Source organism: Pinus tabuliformis, chromosome 3_2, assembly GCF_031772625.1.
Source record: "Pinus tabuliformis cultivar Carrire ecotype Pingquan chromosome 3_2, CPIR1, whole genome shotgun sequence".
In the NCBI taxonomy this organism is placed as follows: Eukaryota; Viridiplantae; Streptophyta; class Pinopsida; order Pinales; family Pinaceae; genus Pinus; species Pinus tabuliformis.
Genome location: NC_142302.1, coordinates 1,122,304,934 through 1,122,324,068, shown reverse-complemented (window position 1 = coordinate 1,122,324,068; position 19,135 = coordinate 1,122,304,934).

The following is a 19,135-nucleotide window of genomic DNA, read 5'->3' as shown; positions in this document are numbered from 1 at the left end:
CAAGTGCAAGGCTAGAATCATCGTTGAATGCCGATATTGCGAGAATCGCCAAATTTGAGCTTTAGTGTTAAAGCGTCGGGAGGGCCGAAAAATGATTAACAAAGGAAATCAACACAAAACCAAGGGTAGGCAGGCCTTTTCTCTCTCCTCCAATAGGTAGCGTGGTAGCATAGGATTGGTCCCGATAAACTGACATGGCAGTTGACGTCATCATGACGTGGCAGTATGGAGGACACGTGGCACGCAGATTCAACATTTTCAGGGGTCCTATGGGGGCATTTCCGAGTGACACGTGTCACCACTCACAAGGTGACATGTGGCAAGGATGACGTCACCCATCGCATATCGACAATCGGTGATCACAAAAAGAAAAGTCTTTCTTCCGCCGAAGTCCCTTCCGGCTTGCGATTGCGATATGCGGGAACTTTCCGGATGAAATATTTTATGTGTTATATCTTATGGGGATTTCGCGCTCGGACAATCGGCCAGTGATATGAAAGAAGGTAATGAGGCTTCCCCTCCTATGTTGCGATTGTGATATGCGAAGACCTCCCCAGATGTGATATTTTATACATTGGATTTAAAGGCTCGTCAGGTCCACCCCTTTTCAAAGGCCACATGCTCATTCAACACCCGTCCCCCGGATGTGATGCATTCTATAAACCGTTGCCCCCGGACAATCGGCTGGCTCCAGGAAATATCATAAGAAGGCCCTCTTCTATGTTGCGATTGTGATACCTCGGGTGGGCCCAATCTCGCAGATCGACGATTACAAGGTTGAAGGGGAGATATCAAAGGCAAGTGTTATAAACCGTCGGTGTGCAGGATTATAATTAACAAAGGAAAAAGCTTCCCGGACAGGAGTCTAAAGGCCTTAGCGCTAGAGGGTTAAGCACCTAGTTCAAGCCCCAGTCATGCGAAGAAAATTACAAAAAGGGGCCGAATTAAAGGGGCTAAAGAAGATCGGAAGGTCCCACCTTGTAAACACTGATTTAAGAGGAAAAGCCCCGATGTCGTAAGGCCGCAAGCGTATGGCACTGAGCTTTAAAGATGGATGGGCCAACAACTAAAGCGTTGTGTTGTAGCTCTGATACCAATTGTTGTAGCTCTGATACCAATTGTTGTAGATCTGATCCAAAAGATATATGAGAATAGAAATAACCCAAGAATAACAAGATCAAAATAGATAGAAATTCTTCTTTATTATCAAAACCCTTATGGTAGGGCAACACCATACATTCACTCCTTAAGGAAGGAGAACACTCCACAAGCCATATGCCTGTTCATACAATAATACTTCTCTTCATATCCTCCATGTGGAGTCTTTAGCCTTTATATAGGCCTCATACATACAATACCATGTATTATTACCATGGTTTCCTCGTACCATCAAACTAATACCATGGGCCCATTACATTATTATTAACTACTTGTGGTCCCTTACATGACATGGGTTAACCACCATATTTATTACTATGGCCCATACCATTATTACATTATTACCTTGGGTACCTCCCTTGGTACCCCATATTATCCCCCCTAGGTATATAACATTCCACCCCCCTAAGCATGTTTCGTCCCCGAAACATGGGAAGAACATAAATAATAAGATCTACTCAAAAGAGTAGTCCACTGGTACCATGCACGTGCATCTAGCCATCCAAGAGAAAGGTGAACCCTCGATCTCGCTGGTGCCTCGCTCGCTTGAGATGGAAGTTGACCGTGGCAGCTCTTCTATGTTGATGTGTAGTAGGTGGATCTAGGCTCCTTGCTATCCATCATATGTGGGTTGTTGTCCTTGTGGCTAGTTGGTTTCCATCTTGTTGGTTGTTTTCTTGTGGGGTGATGTGGGTGATGATATGTTGAAGTTTTAACCCACGGGGTCTTTTTCTTTAATTCACCCTGCTGTGGTGCCTGTTGTCGTGTCTTATTTTCCAATATGACTTCAACCACTGAGCCCTCCTCTGATGTATCAACACCTGTAACCTTTTCTGCTTCAGCCTCTGTTTGTGTTTGATTATCTATCATTACTAGCTCATCATCTAATAAGTCAGACTCTGGAACATCTTCTGCTTCAACCTCCTTGGACTCTACCTGCTTATTAATGGAAATATCCTGTAATGTAATTTTCTTCTTTTTATACCAGAGCTTCAGGAATTTCTTTTGCACATTAATATTTATAGTACCCACTGATTCCATCCAAGGGTATCCCAAAACAACATCCATGTTATCCATATCTGAAGCATAAAAATCACCATGAAACACATACTTATCCATAGAAAGCTTCAAATCCTTATAAATTTGAACATCCTTATCCTCAACCTGTGTATTTTCAATTTGTTTTGCTGGTACTTGCAATTTTTTTGCCAAGTTGACATTTATAAGATTTTTCTTGCAACTCGGATTTATAGACACAATGATTTTCTCCTTCTGAATCAATCCATGAACCTGCAATAAGGATATACCAGTAGAACATAACCCTTGACGTGTCTCATTCTTTTTTCTAGCACAAGACCATTTGTCCATAAAGAGTTTTTCAAATTCTTTATCCGACAAGTCGTTCGACTGTTTGATGCCAAGTGATTTCCACCATCTGTCAGCCTCTTCTGTCAAATTAAGTCGTACTATAGCTTTCCAACATATCCCATATTTGGACTTTATTCTCTGTATGAATTCTTCAATAGTAGGGCCATCATCTTTCCCTGTAAAATATAGCTTCTCCATGAGAAAAATTCAATTACTTGGCGAAAATTTGTAATTGTCACAGTTTCGTCAATATTGCTCAGAATCTCTATTATAACCTGTTTTTGGAAATGGAACAACCATTCTGCATCTGCCCATGTGATAGAAATCCTGATTCAGACACTGGAATTTCAGATCTGCGCTGCTACTCTCCCGCCGTCACCCAAAATTTCTGAAAAAAGAGCTGATTTTAAATTAGCAATATCTCCCTCATCCGGACTCCGATTTGACTGTTTTTTTTTTTTTGAAATTGGGTATTTTTTCCCAAAGAATCCAGATCTGCAATTAGATTTTGCAAATCTTGTACCAGGACGTCTAGATCTGCGCCACAAAATCGCTGCCCTGAAAATTGTCTGCAACCCTACTGATTTTTAGATCAGTGATATCTCCTTCATCCGGACTCCGATTCAAGTGATTTTTTTTTTTGAATTCGACTATTTTTGCACAAAGAATCCAGATCTATAATTATATTTTACAGATCTTGCACCAAAATGTACAGATCTGACCTGCAAAGTCGCCGCCCCCGAAACCCTGCAAAAAAAAAAAAAATTCTCCACTGTTTGCCCAAGAAAGTGCTCCGATACCACTTGTTGTAGCTCTGATATCAATTGTTGTAGCTCTGATACCAATTGTTGTAGATCTGATCCAAAAGATATATGAGAATAGAAATAACCCAAGAATAACAAGATCAAAATAGATAGAAATTATTCTTTATTATCAAAACCCTTATGGTAGGGCAACACCATACATTCACTCCTTAAGGAAGGAGAACACTCCACAAGCCATATGCCTGTTCATACAATAATACTTCTCTTCATATCCTCCATGTGGAGTCTCTAGCTTTTATATAGGCCTCATACATACAATACCATGTATCATTACCATGGTTTCCTCATACCATCAAACTAATACCATGGGCCCATTACATTATTATTAACTACTTGTGGTCCCTTACATGACATGGGTTAACCACCATATTTATTACTATGGCCCATACCCTTATTACATTATTACCTTGGGTACCTCCCTTGGTACCCCATATTATCCCCCCTAGGTATATAACACGTTGAATGAAGTAGTGGTGCAACGGTAAACCAGTAAGGGGGTTCAAGAAGACTTAAGCGCACGGCATGGTGCTCCATTCCTATACACAAAAAAGGAATGTCGGGAGGAGCTCCATTTCTACTCTGCGATAGACACTCACAGTCAACCCACTCCCTACTACAGAGAACGAGCTATTCAAGGAGTTAAGGCGGAAGTGACAGGAAACAGTCGAACAGCAGGAGAAGCACATCACGACTGAGACGTAGCTTGACTAGAGGCCTTTCACAGGGACATCAAGGGGGGCACTTCCTCCATCATCTTTCAGTCTTCCTCTTTCTTTGCATCATTTTGTATTTTTTGTTTGTTTCCAAGAAAGGGATTAGATCCTTAGAAATCTTTTTAGGCAGTAGGAGCTATCACAGGCCGAGGCAGCTAGTACATCAGACAGCTGGCCTTTGGCTGAGATATTTTGTAACTGTAATCTAAGCTCCCCCTCTTCTTATAAATAGGGGGAAGCAACACTTTAATCAGGTTCTAGAATTCTGCACCTATAGGTCAGTATTTCTGCGATTCCACTTTGGTTCGACTTGCCTATCCATGAGGGACTTGAGTGATATCTTGGCTGAATGTAAATGGATTGGTATGTTGGACTCATATTGGATTAATGAAACTCCCTGTTGATTCCAAGTAGATCAATGCGCAATATGTTTTCCCTTCTGCAATTTCATTTCGTATATGTTTCCCTTCTCTAAAAATAATGTGATGAATCTATCGGTTTCGCTCTGGTTCATGGATTTATCTAGGCTACTAAATAAGCGAACAATACCTGAACATAAGATAGATATACTTATGTTAGTCTATAACCTACAGTACCTGTGTGCAAGACATATTTGCTTGTGTTATTTGATTAACCTGCAGTACCTGTGTGAGCCCACATTTACTTTTGTTGTTTAGCACTAATGGTACCCATGCTATATCTGATATGGAACCTCAGTAAGTACTCCACTCTTCCATATCTTTGTTGGAACATCGTTGCTTAGGATTATGTCCTCTCTACAACCCTTTGCATCGAATTCCCTCTTTCCTTTCCTCCCCTTCACTTTACTACAACTTCGGTATTAAGTTGTCTCATTATTATGTGTCGGCCACTAGAAGAACACATTTCTCTTTGAGATTACCACAATATACCCACATTTAGATCCATGTGTTGGCTTGAGTCTACCTTAATGAAGGTCTATTGAACCAAGCCCCCCTTTATAACCTTTTTAACTACGTCACAATTGGAGTGCAACAGAAACCTCACTCATAGTCTTCCATACACTCCTCTATCTAAGATGTCCTAGGCACTGGTCTACAATCAACCCAGAGGCTGTGTCTAGGAGGCTTTCTATGTCCCTTGAAGTAATCATGCTGCAGGTGCTAGAAAAAGCCACAACAAGGGGATTCAGTGGAAATAATGGGTTAGGTATGTGCCCTTGTCCCCTAGCCCCCTTTTGGATATTAACCTTGCATCCTAGTCCCATGGGATCCCTTTTACTGAACATTTGGCTTTAAGGATGGTATTTCATGAGAAACCTCGATTTTGGTTGCATGGCCTTGCTCCCTTATCCGCTTACATTTCCATCTTTCAATTCATTATTACCCCATTCATCATTTCTCCCACCTGGGTCCACATAAGGTTAGCTTGCCCATTCCCTTTGCCCACACCTTGGGTCATGACCTGGAATGAAGCTCGAAGGTTGATAAAGAAAGATAAAAGCACATTTGGGCACATTCAAAAGGAAAATATACCACAAAATGCAAAATATGGTTGGGACAAACACATTTAGCACGTGGGAAAAATCCAATACATGAGCTCTACCTCATCATCATGGCCATCACCCTAGTTCCTACAGGTTCTATGAACTTCCTTCATCATATAGGAACCCATGATTGTCCCAACCCCTAGTGGGCAATGAACCGCCTTACCTTTAAAGAGGGTATTCACTGCTATATCTTATACATTATGCTTTTACCCCTTGAGTCTCGAGCAATTATTTCAAGAAAATCATAAAAAGGCAAAAGGCATATAAAGAAGGGTGGAAAAATCAAGTTCGGGGCACCTCATGTACCACGATTTCTCCCTCCTATACATTATAAACCCAAGTGTGGGCTTCCCTCTTATTAGTTACCCTTGTACCCCAGCATGTGACCTAGTTCTCATCCAATACTTCATTCACCTATCTGTCGCATGCCACCACCTTTTGAAGGGTGTACCTTGAATATATTATCCCCTTTAAAAGTATAAACCACCTAATAGGATTCTTGGTTAACCCCATTTGGAGTTTAGGAGACATTGGCACATCCCGAAGCCCATTATGGAAGGGCAAGCCATTATGAAGTCCTCACTTGCAGTCCATGATTGGAAAGTTCATTTACCCAATTTCTCTAATGACTTGTTGTATTGTTGTATTGGAAGGTTAGGGGATGCATTGGATCTTATGCAGGATTGCAGATGGTCTTCATCATGGGTTTGGTCTCCCTATACGGGGTCCTAATCCTCCAGAGGCCTACATTGGCACATGTAGGGTGTGTGTTGAGATCCGTGGGCCTCCACAACAATAGAAAACATTCCATGAATCCCCACAGCCATTCATAGATTGCTCATGGCTCACTTATTAGACGAGGAAGATGCATCTGATCCATCATGCCCAGCTAGCCCCAAATTTGCACCATACACTTGGCAGATGATCCAAGACTTGCATGATGATGTTGTATCACCTACACCACATCTTAGCCCTTGCAAGTGATCTACATGCATCTTCGATTTGTTTGGAGACCCATGAGGACACTTATGTGCCCAAACATGTCATTTGGAGCTCCACAGGTTATTACAAGGGGCTAACCCTTTGTCCACTACTTTTGAGGGTCCTACTCTTCATTATTTAACCCATGGACCTCATTAGGCATTTTAGAGGACCCTACGACATACATAGATTATTATTTGACCTCTTGAAAGACCTATTCCTTCATTTATGAGCTAGTTTGGTGGGCTTGTCGCCAAACGTTGGATTATTAGAACATTATTTAATTTTGGGGGCTTATGTAGACCAAGGAGGCTAATTCAAACTCCTCATTAGTGTATAAATACAAGTGAGATGAGTTCATTTGTTGATCATCACTTTGGATTGGATCTTTTCTCTCTCTTGAGAATTTCGCACTTTTTCTAGAGGATGAATTAGAGCTTTATGGATAAATTTTGATGTGTGGATATTGGTCTATCTTATCTTGGAGCTTCTCTCTTTTCAATTGTGGATGGTTGGATATATTCTGTTACATGTAAGTACATGATTTTAATGTTATTCTTGTTTTACTTTGTCATGTACATTGGACTAGGATTTATGCTATTTTTAGGGCTAATTGTTGCATGAATTTACTACTTTAAATTGTGGAATTTTGTCTTTATTATAGCATCTCTCAATGTATGGGCCATGTAATGTGAACGTAATCTCGTAGGGGTAATTCTGACAATGAATTGATCTTGATAAGCCATCTCCTTTGTGCATCGAAGTATAAAAGCCGCAAGATTTCTTCTCTTTGACCTAGAAGGCTAGCGAAGTAGTCTTTATGCCCTCTTTGACCAAGAACCAAAGGTCCTCACTCATATTCATGATAGACTCAATTCTCCCAAGACTAAGGCATTGATCTACCAAGAGGTGGTCACCTAAAATCACATTTTTTTCACCATTTCCTAGGTCTAGCCAAGCAGTCTTTGTGCCCTCTTTGACCAAGAACCAAAGGTCCTCACTCATATTCATGATAGACTCAATTCTCCCAAGGCACTGATCTACCAAGAGGTGGTCACCTAAAATCACATTTTTTTTCACCATTTCCCAGGTCTAGCCAAGTTGGGTCACCTAGGGCATCATTTTCCTGACAAACTATCCTTCCAAAAAGTTTGATCTCTTGGGGTCTCCTGCATTAGTGTCTCGTCAAGGCCTCCTCCAATTTTGAAGCCATTTCGATAGTGGAGTTGGGAGAAAAGTCGATCCCTAGCTCCGAGATCAAACTTTGCCCTAACATCCCCAAGGCTAGTACCTCATAGGATCAATTCAACACCTTCAAGTGAAAATTATTTCTTTGATCCTTTCCCCCACCTTGTCTAGGGCAAGAACATCATTGGTTTCCATACTCTTTCCTCATACCCTATGCTGGGGCCACTTGGTCCCATGTGGTCCCGTTCCTTTGAAAGGGCAATTCTTCAAGAACCATTCAAGATACCAATTTCAATAAGGATTTTAGGGATTGAGAAACTCCTTCACAAGTCTTATCCTATAAACCTAACCCTCAAATCCTCCCTTCCTTTCCCTAGAAGACATTGTACCTTGCTTAGAAAGCAAGTAAGCTCTATACTTCAACCTCTTCTAGAGAAGGATCATTTGGGTCACTTCACATCCATTCATTAATTTATCCCTCATCAGTGACTCCATAACATACCGGTCTCCTCCCATTGGTGAAAGTCTATAAATAGAAGGGAGCCTTAGCTGAGGTGACAATGGGATAGGTCTCCATTTGTTGCCCTTGGTCTAGCATTTGCCCTTTAGGGATCCCTTTTAGGTCCCTTGCTAGTTTGAGCAGTAACAAGTCCCTTAACTTTATCAATATTAAGAAGACTCGCATTTACTATTTCTATAATCTTTTGTTTTATTCCATCTATATTATGTTCTAATTGTTTCATCCTCTTATCCATTTCTTCCTTATTTTTATCTATATTTTGTTCGATATCCCTTTTAATTGATTTTTGCTTCTATAACAATTAACTTTCCAACTTGGATATTTGTTGATTTTTCAAGTGCAATATATACAAGCACTAATGTATGAAATAATGAGAATTACTTCTAATTATGTAGATATTCCTTTAGCACTTCCAATATATCATTAAGCAATTGCACTTTAGAAATTCAACCATAAATGCATAAGGACAATAGAGATCAAAATGCACAAATAGAACACAAGATTACCCTGGGAAAACCCACCAACCTTTTCCTTAGAGAAATTATTTAGTTCAACAAGAGATACACATAATACTGCTAGTTAACTATAAGTTCAAACTGACCAAAAATGCTATGGTCAAACCTAGTCAAACAACCCTCTTATCAAGTCAATCTTCTACCCTTCAACTTTGGCCTTCTCTGATTTGCCTAGGCCAAATTTAGGCCTCTTAGAAAATGCCCAGAAACTTAGCCCTACTGCCTAGAAGTCAGACTTGCTGCCCAGAAATTGACCAAAAAATCAAGTGTGAAGTCAAGGAGAGAGAGAAATGCTAGAGATGAATTTGTGATTCTTCATCCTACTTCATCCTTCTTCTTTTTCGCTAGAATGCCCAAAATATCTCATCTTGTTTGAGGTAAAATGGTGCCTTGTGGAGGAGGTTGAGCGCCATATCTATAGTGTTCTACCTGTCTGAATGGGTGTTTCTTTATTAGGGCCAACTTGATGAAGGGGGGCTGACTTGACAAGTTTGGAGCCAAAAATTCAAAATTCAAATTTTGAAAATTCTCTTTTGATACCAACATGAAGAACATGTATTATATTAATTCTTTAAAGGGCTAAACAATGAAAATGACATGAAGAACATGCCTTACAATTTCATTATGAAGATCGACCATAGCTACAAAACTCAACACTCCCTCTTAGCTAGGGAGGTATTCATAATGACTAGACAAATGTTATTTTCTTGAAAAAATTCTCTACAGAAAAGGTAATAACATATCATCATCATTATCCAATTACCATAATTTGGTCAACAATTGTGACACATGGTAAATCAATAGCATCAACCAATTACCATAATTTGGTCAAACAACTTTGACACATGGTAAGTCAATAGCATCAAGAAGTTACCATAATTCGGGTTGGTACCACTGACCTATGGTATATTATTACTATAATTTAGGTCAGTACTCCTGACATATGGTACACCATTTAGCATCAACTAGTCACCGTAATTCTGGTCTATCTGACACATGGTATACATATCAGTCTTGGTTCACCATCATTCCAGTCAATATCATTGCCACATGGTGAATCTCCAAAGGCCACACTTTATATAAGTAATTCAGGGCCTAATGCTAAACGCACTTGATGCTTCAGGACCATCTTCCTAATTCGGGTCAACATACTTGACACGGGAAGAATTATTGTCCTCTGCCAAACCATTCTCCCTAATTCGTGTCAATATACTTGACGTGGGGAGAATGTTAGTCCATGATGCTATCTGATCAACACTTCCTCTCACTGAGAGAGGCATTCTCAACAAGTCCAAGTTTTTCCCTGAAATATACAAACTCCGCTTTGGACAGAGGCTTTGTAAGGATATTAGTTATTTGCTCATCAATAGAGACATATTGGATCTTCACTGATACCTTTTGCACCATGTCACAGATGAAGAGATTCTTGATCTCTATGTGCTTCGACCTATGATGGAAAACTATATTCTCTATCAACTTCACTCAGCTTTAATTGTCATAATATATCATGGTTGGTTCTAGCACTTGATCAAATCGTCCTGCGAGTAACTTTTGAAGCCACACTGCTTCACAACTCGCTAAACTGGTTGCAATACATTGTGCCTCGATAGTGCTGAGTGCAAAATCTATTTGGTTCCTACTCATCCAAGAAATCATAGCCGAGCCCAAATTGAAGCAACCTTTAGATGTACTATTTTTATCTTCAACACTTCCTTCCCAATCTGCATTTGTATATCCCTTTAGTTGTATATCACCATTTGATACATATCTCAAACCATAATCAATTGTACCACACAAATATCTCAATACATGTTTTGTTGCAATCCAAAGAACATGTCTTGGTTCCACCTGGAACTGGCTTAGAGTATTCACTGCAAAGAAAATGTCCAGCCTCAACTTTCGGTACATGGATGGATCTACCAAATCTGACTCTGAGTCTCTCAACTTTATCATATTTATCACAAGGAGAGTTTCCATCGATTTATAGTCCATCGTTCCAAACTTCTACAAGATATTGATAATATATTTTCCTTAACCAAGGAAGATTTCACCAAGTTTCTACCATACTTCTAGCCCCAAATAGTAGTGGATCAACCTAGTATCTTTCATATGAATTCAAAATCCAACTCCCTCTTACACCGAATAATAAGATGCTCTACACCTATAAGAAATAAGTCATCAACATACAATAATAAAATCACAGGTTCATTCTTCTCAACCTTGATATATAGATTTGGATGAACATCACTTTTGCAGAAACTAAGTCTTGTCAGGTAGTTGTCAATTCGAGAATACCATGATCTAGGTGCTTGCTTAAGTCCATACACGACTTTCTTTAATTTGCAAATGTGTGACTCTCTCCCATGAACCTCAAAACCTTTAGGTTGTTCTATGTATACTTCTTTCTCAATCAAGCCATTGAGAAAAGTAGTTTTTACATCCATCTGATCTAAATTCCAACCCATAGAAGAAGCAACAGAAATAATAGATCTAATAATAGTGTACCTGGAAACTAGAGCAAAGTCTCATTGTAATCCTCTCCCTATTTTTGGGAGAAACCTCTAATCACAATCTTGCCTTGTATTTGACAATGCTACCATCTACTATGTGATTGATCTTGTATACACATTTGGAGGTTACCACTAACTTCCTTTTAGGTATGGGTACAATCTCCCATACATCATTCTTCATAATCGATTGATATTCTTCCAACATCGCATCCTTCCAAACTTGCTGACTAACTGCTTCTTCAAAGGTGGAAGGTTCAGAATTAGTGAGATTAGTCATCAATGTTGCATATCCAGAATACATCTTCGGTCTCTTGCTTTTCCTAAAGGTGCCATGTGTTGCATGTCCTTTTGCTTCCTGCAAAGTAGATCTAAGCCAAGTTGGCCTTTTCCTGATTTTAGGAATAACAATTGGGTCCATTGGATCGATAACCCTTTTGGCTCTTCTTGATTATTTACATGATTGAATTTAGGCTTCTATGATCCATATTATGAAAAGCAAGAAAAATTTCAGCAAAAATCACATCATTGGAGTTTTGTCGACGTGTTTCGAACCATCCAGTGTGGTTCATCGTCGGGACAAGATGAAGAACAAGATCTTGCCATCAAGTTAAATAGATCTATTTAACTTGATGGCAAGATCTTGTTCTTCATCTTGTCCCGATGATGAACCACACTAGATGGTTCGAAACACGTCGACAAAACTCTGATGATGTTATAAAACTAGACAACCAAATATTCTCAAATGTTCAACATGTGGTTTCTTCCCAGTGAATGCTTCTTTAGGAGTCTTGTCTTCCAAAATTTGATGAGGACTACTATGGTTGTCATAGATGCTTCACTCCATAGAAACATAAGTAAGTTTTGATCATGCATCATTGCCTTAATAGATTCTTCAATGGTTCTATTCTTTCTTTCAACAACTCCATTTTGTTATGGATTGTAAGGGATTATCAACTCTCTCGTAATCCCAACTTCTTTACCAAAGGCAACAAGCTCTTTGGAAGTATATTCTACCCCATTATCTGATCTCAAAATCTTGATTTTATTTTCCTTCAATTTTTCCACTTCAACATTAAATTCCTGAAACTTGTTGAAGACTTCATCCTTTGTATTCACGAAATAAATTGATTCTTGCAAGAGAAGTCATCAATAAAGGTTACATAGTACAAAGAGCCTCCAAGAGATTTCATTGGCATTAGACCACATACATCAGAATGAACTAGATCCAAAATTTCCTTGGACCTACTTTCACTGCTTGGAAAAGGCTTCTTTACATTCTTCCCAAGCACACAACCTTTACATACTTCTTCATGCTCCATGTGCAATTCTGGAACACCTAAAACCATCTAATTTAAGGCTAACAAAGCTCTATAGTGAAGGTGAGCATATCTTCTATGACAAAGTTAACATGTATTGATGTCATTATGTACTAATACTTGAGCAGGTTGTTTTAAGAGTCTATACAAACTTTGTTCACAAACTCCAATTACTCTAACAGAATCTATACTTGAGCATTTTGGCCACACAAGTATTTTATCGTTAATAAATGCTACTTTATCTCCTTTATCTTACAAACATGAAATTTAAACCAAATTCTTTTTCAAACCTGGTACATATAGTATGTTGCTAAGATGAACATTTTCACCTGATTCCAATTCAATGGAAGTCTTCCCAGCCTTTTATTGCATAATTGTCGTTGTCTCCAAGCTCTACCTTTTGAGATAGTTCGCTTTCCATTAGACTAGTAAGCCTATCATGATCTCTTGTCATGTGTCTTGAGGCACCACTATCTTCTAGCCACAAATCATCGCTATCTGCAATAGAACTTGTAAGAGCAGAAAAATAGAAGAAATATTTGTCACTTGGATTTTCATTCTTGTGGTTTTTAGTTGTTCTTCAATGTTTGTTGTGGTAGCATGTTGTTTTCATTTTCTCTTTCTATCATCCGATCTTTAAGGACAATCATGTCTATAGTGACCAAATTTGTGACAATGATAGCATTGAACTTTCGACATATCTTTCTTTCCTTGAGGAGCAATTCTTTTACCTTCAGGTCTTCTTCCTTCATTTCTTTTTTGGAATCCAAACTTCTTTCATCCTCTAGCCTTCTTGAAACATGTTGCAAAAGCTTGAGAATTGCCTTCATTAGATCTTTGAATCTTCCCCTTTGATGTGACCCTACATTCTTCTTGAGTACATGCAGTACATAGTTCTTCAAACTTTGGAGTTTCCTTTTTGCCACATATACTAGATGCAAATGAGTCCCATGTGTTGAAGAAAGTGTGACTAGGTTCGGTCTTCATAATGACAATGTAATTATGATTTTTGTAAACAAGAAAATGAATTTATTATTTTGCTTGCTTCATGGGTTTCATGAGCAAGAATTTTTATGTATAGATGGCTCCCATTGAGAGCCTTAGGATTTATCTTTAAAGGTCAAAGAGTTTATGTCATGTATGAAGAACCCTTCTTGGGCATGTATCAAAGGTATTTGAATCATAAACATTGTCAAATAGCCCTCCAATGACAAGCACACAGTCCTCTTCTTATGTCGACCTCTAAATGCACAAAGGAACTCATGTCGGCTCATATATTGAAGGCACAACAGTTCACTATCTAATGTCGGCTTATTATGGAAGACTAACTACTATAAATACCCAGCCAGGGTTTGCGCAAAAGAAGAGGTACAAAACTCAGATCCTATGAAATTTCGGATGAGTAAAGTGGTTCTGTATTTCGAATAGATCAACCTCTCTAGGTTTTTCGGATGGGTACCCCAGAAGTAAAGTCTCGGCATCCTCACAATCATCATGATCATTGTCTCGACATACTAGACAGTCTCGACATATCTATAATGATAAGGATCTCAGTGCAGGAAGAGAACACTCTGTCTCGGCATACTACTAGATGCAGTCATGATCTCGGTATATTTGTGATGAGGAGATCTCATAGTGACACACCATGTCTCGGCATACCTCTAGATGCAGTCATGATCTCAGCATAGATTAAATTATGATCTCGGTATAGATATAACCATGATCCTGGTGGAGATATAATTACAAGATGAAGATCTCAGTGAAGGTGTAGCTATGCTACAACAGTGATGATCTCATTGCTATCATGAATACCTCAGTAAAGGTGCATTAATAATGACCTTGGTGAAGTAGCAGTGATGATGATGATCTCAGTAGTGACACATAAGAGGATTGGTGTCTTGGTCTTGGAGTGGCCTAACAGGTCAAGGGTCATGGTCTTGGTATTTGTCAATTGAAATCTCTATAAGAAGAATTTTGTGTGGGTTTTCCTCTCAAAGAATGAGAGGTTTTTGCCTTGGCAGAAAGCCAACATCTTGTGTTCTTGTCTCTTTGTTTTGGTAACTATTTGATGAACTAAGAAGACACACACTAATAATATCAAGAGAAGATTGTGCTATTAAGAAAAAGTTAACAATACCTCACAAATAGTTATCATGGCAAGAAGAATATTGTTAACTTATTTTGCCCTAGATTCTTCAACACCATGGGTTAGGTAAACCATTAAGTGATGCAGTCACTAGTTCTCTTTTAGAAATGATTTCATTAATTTCTTGAAGTTGGTCTCTTAATTGTGACATCCTCATGAAATATGAAGCCACAATTCATTCCTTGACATTTTAACATCACGAAACTCATTGTTTGACCAATGTTGTTAATAGTATATAATCTAGTTAGGGCATCATAAATATTCTTTAAGAAGTCTAGATTTGCAATATATGGAACCAAGTGATCTCTGTTAGAGTCCACAATGATGCTTCTAGATGTAATGTCATCTTTATCATATTTTATTTTTCCTTCAATATCTGAGGGTTCAATGACCTTGCCTTTCACAATACGCAAGAGATCATTCTTTGGGAGGATGAGATCAATCCTTGTTTTCCAAGCCCTGGAATTTGTAACACCTTCCAATTTGTTCTCAAACTTCATAGAGGAATCCATAGTCGTAGATAAACAATTAGATTGTACATGTAGGTTTTCTTCAATGCTCTTCCCTTCAAGAGTGATCTCAATGTCCTACCCTTCACCAAAGCTCTAATACCATGTTGATTCTTCAACTGCAATAGATACAAGCACTAATTTCTGAAATACTGATAATTACTTCTAGTGATGTAGATATTCTTTTAACACTTCTAGTTTAGCATTAAGCAATTACACTTCAAAAATTCAACCATAAATGCATAAGAACAATATAGATCACAATGCACAAAGAGAACACAAGATTTACCCTAGGAAAACCCACTTGGGTGAAAACCCCAACAACCTTTTCCTTACATAAATTCTTTAGTTCAACAAGAGATACACCTAACACTGCTAGTCAACTATGAGGTCAAACTGACCAACAATGCTATGGTCAAATCTGGTCAAACAACCCTCTTATCAAGTCAATATTTTGTCGTTCAACTTTAGCCCTCTATGATCTGCCTAGGTCGAATTTTGACCTCCCAAAATATGTCTAAAAACTCGGCCATGTTGCCTAGAATTTCGGCTCTGCTACGCAAAAGTTCGACCTGCTACACAGAAATTGCCCAGAAAGTCACACATGCAAAGGGGAGAAATAGAGAGAGATGAATTCATTCCTCTTGTCCTTTTTCGTCCTTCTCCTTTGCTTGGATTCCCAAAATGTCTACTTCAAAGAGAGAGAGAGAAATGCTAGAGATGAATTCACCCTTCTTCATCTTACTTCATCCTTCTTATTCTTTTCTAGAATGCCAATAATATCTTGTCTTGTGTGAGATCGAATGGTGCCTTGTGGAGGAGGTTGAGTGCTCTATATATAACATTTTTCCTGTCTGAATGGGTGTCTCTTCATTGGGGCCAAATTGACTTTAAGGAGGGTCGACTTGACAAGTTTGGAGCCAAAAATTCAAAATTCAAATTTTAGACTTTTCTCTTTTGATACCAAAATGAAGAACATGTCTTATATTAATTCCTTCAAGGGCTAAACAATGAAAATGACTTGAAGAACATGTCGTACAATTTCATTATATTTTCAAGGGCTAAAATATAAATTATGAAGACCGAACATAGCTACAAATTCAAAAATACTAAGTATTGGACATCTTCTATTCTTTATGAGTCATGGATGAACCTTTAGGTGTAACTAGTAGTAGTTTTTAGATCTTTATTTGGAGCCATGTGAGATAATAATAATATTGTTTATCACAATTTTCAATCACTAAAAAATGAATCTTCCAATTAAAAATCGTCACTTGTAAGTTACATACTTTTAAAACCTTAATTTGGAGACTATTCGGATGACTAGCCTTTGGCTTTATATATCTTTAAGATTTAAGCCCTTCTTAGTCTAAAATTTCTACTTGTAGTACGCTAATGTATCTTCTTTGTAGTTCCACAAGTCTAACAAAATTTGATGTGCCAAGTTAAACTTATAGTAAATTTTCCAAAACTTTTGATTTTTAACCTCTTCCCAAGATATAATTTGTAAAATGTGTCACAAATTCAAATTTTCAAATTTAATTCTGAAAATTATACCTAAGGTATTTAGTATGTTTCTTCAAATTTCTGAAAAAAATCACAATCTGAATTATCTCAAAAAAGTTATAATAAAAATGCCAAGATCACTCATTTGAAACTAATTTCAAGACCATTTACAAACCCTGAATTCCATTGTTATATCTATGAAAGTATAGCAAACTAGAATCTGAAATTTGTGTTCCTCAATATGGTCAAAATTGCGTAAGATTGAATCTTCTCCAAAAACAATTATAGTGAAAATGCCAAGATTACTTATTTGAAACTAATTTTAGAATTATTCGCAAACCCTAACTTATATAGTGTATATCTCCAAAAGTATAGTGAGGTCGAATATGAAATTTTGACTAGATGTTCCATGAGATCTCTTCTCAATATGCTCAAAATTTCACCGTCTGAAACTTCTCCAAAAAAAGTTGTAATGGAAATCCCAAGATGATTTCTTCGAAGAAGCAAAACCTTAAGTTTATAATGCTCCAAAACCAAATATTATGAACCGTGCATCTTAAAATTGATAAGAATTCAATGAGTATAGTCCACTTTGAGAGGGAAACATCCTTTTACAATGAATTCAATATATGAGACAAGTTACGATGATCCTAAGACTATTTCTTCTTGGTATATATAAGAGACAAAGTGTACAATTACAACGAAAGGTCTAGTCGACCTCTTAATATAACAAATAAACTAATAATGAATAATTATTAAGGCCTTAATATAAGGGCCCAATGGCCTTAACAAACTATATACATGACCTTTATGGAGTGTTTGGTTAATACACTCAAAACATAAATGATATATATTTTAGTACTTCAATAGATTTTGGGATAAAGCTCTAAGCAATGAAAACATTTTGAAAATAAACTATAGCTTATTGTGATGGGTTTTTCTACAAAAAGATAGGTAAAATTATTTAATTATTTAATAAGTGATAAGATGGAAAGTAAAAAACAAAAATTGCTATCATACTAACAAAATAACTTCACCATTGTCTATCTACAAATATATACTATAAAGCAAGCTCATTTAAAAGTTGGAGGCCAAATAGCAAGAAAAAGTGAAGCCTAAAAGACTCAAATCCAAAAACATAAAATTAAGAAGTCATAAGTTAATATAACGAGAAATACAAATAAACCAAAAGATGTAGGGTCATATTCCAAGTATATACTATAAAGCAAGCTCATTAAAAAGTTGGAGGCTAAATAGCGAGAAAAAGTAAAGCCTAAAAGACTCAAATCCAAAAACATAAAATTAAGAAGTCATAAGTTTTTTTTTTTGTTTTGTTTTTTTTAAATCTAGCATAATTGGTAACTGGTGAGAGTTATCCTGAACAAACCCAGGATCAAATCTAACTGGCTACCACTATAAACCTAGGCTACGTGCAACAACCTGCAAGCCGCACAATAGTAGGAAACTTATGCCTCAACAAGAGCCGAGACATCCGCTATGGGGTCGCCTACTCTTCTAGCCAAGACACAACAGATCATATATATACTCAATGAGATTTGAACCCTCATCTCGTGAGTTTCACCCAGGGAAACTTACCGTTAAACCCCATATCACTGTATGTCATAAATTAATATAACGAGAAATAAAAATAAACCAAAAGATGTAGGGTTATATTCCAAGCCAATGAGCATATGTCACCTTATACTTCTTGCAATCAAATTCCATAGTTGATGGTAGTCCTAAGCTAGCTCATGCTACACATCCATATCCTCACATTCTGTTGGGATGTGGGACATTCCTACTCATAAGCTAGTAAGCATCGCATCAAGATTCTTTTAAGAGTGTAGTCCTTCTTAACCTCATCTTTTTATACCATTATTTGATACTCAAGTTCTAATAGGGTGGTGTAGTAACTAGAAAATTATGAGGACGCGATGAAAAATAATCATGACCATAAGGGATCATGTGACAAATGAATGCTATTACAAATAGGCGCAAATTAGGGTCACAACAAATATTTACAAGCATAAAATGATAAGCTTGTAAGAAATTCATCCCCATGTTGATTGCTTCTAAATTATTCTAAGTTAAATCCTTACTCTTCCCAAAAAAAAATAATAAGGAGACCTCATAAAGCATAGACGTTTTTGCAAACACATTGAAAACAAACCACAAAAAGGACCAAATTATTGGAGGGGTTTTGAGATATACACATTTTCTGAAGGAAATTTATTTGTAAGAGGATGTTGAACATGGATTTTTTATAGCTTACCCAAGGTTACTGGTTTAGAACAAGAACATGTACATGTCATGAGATCACAGAGAATGTCATGAAACTCTGTCTTTTATGTAC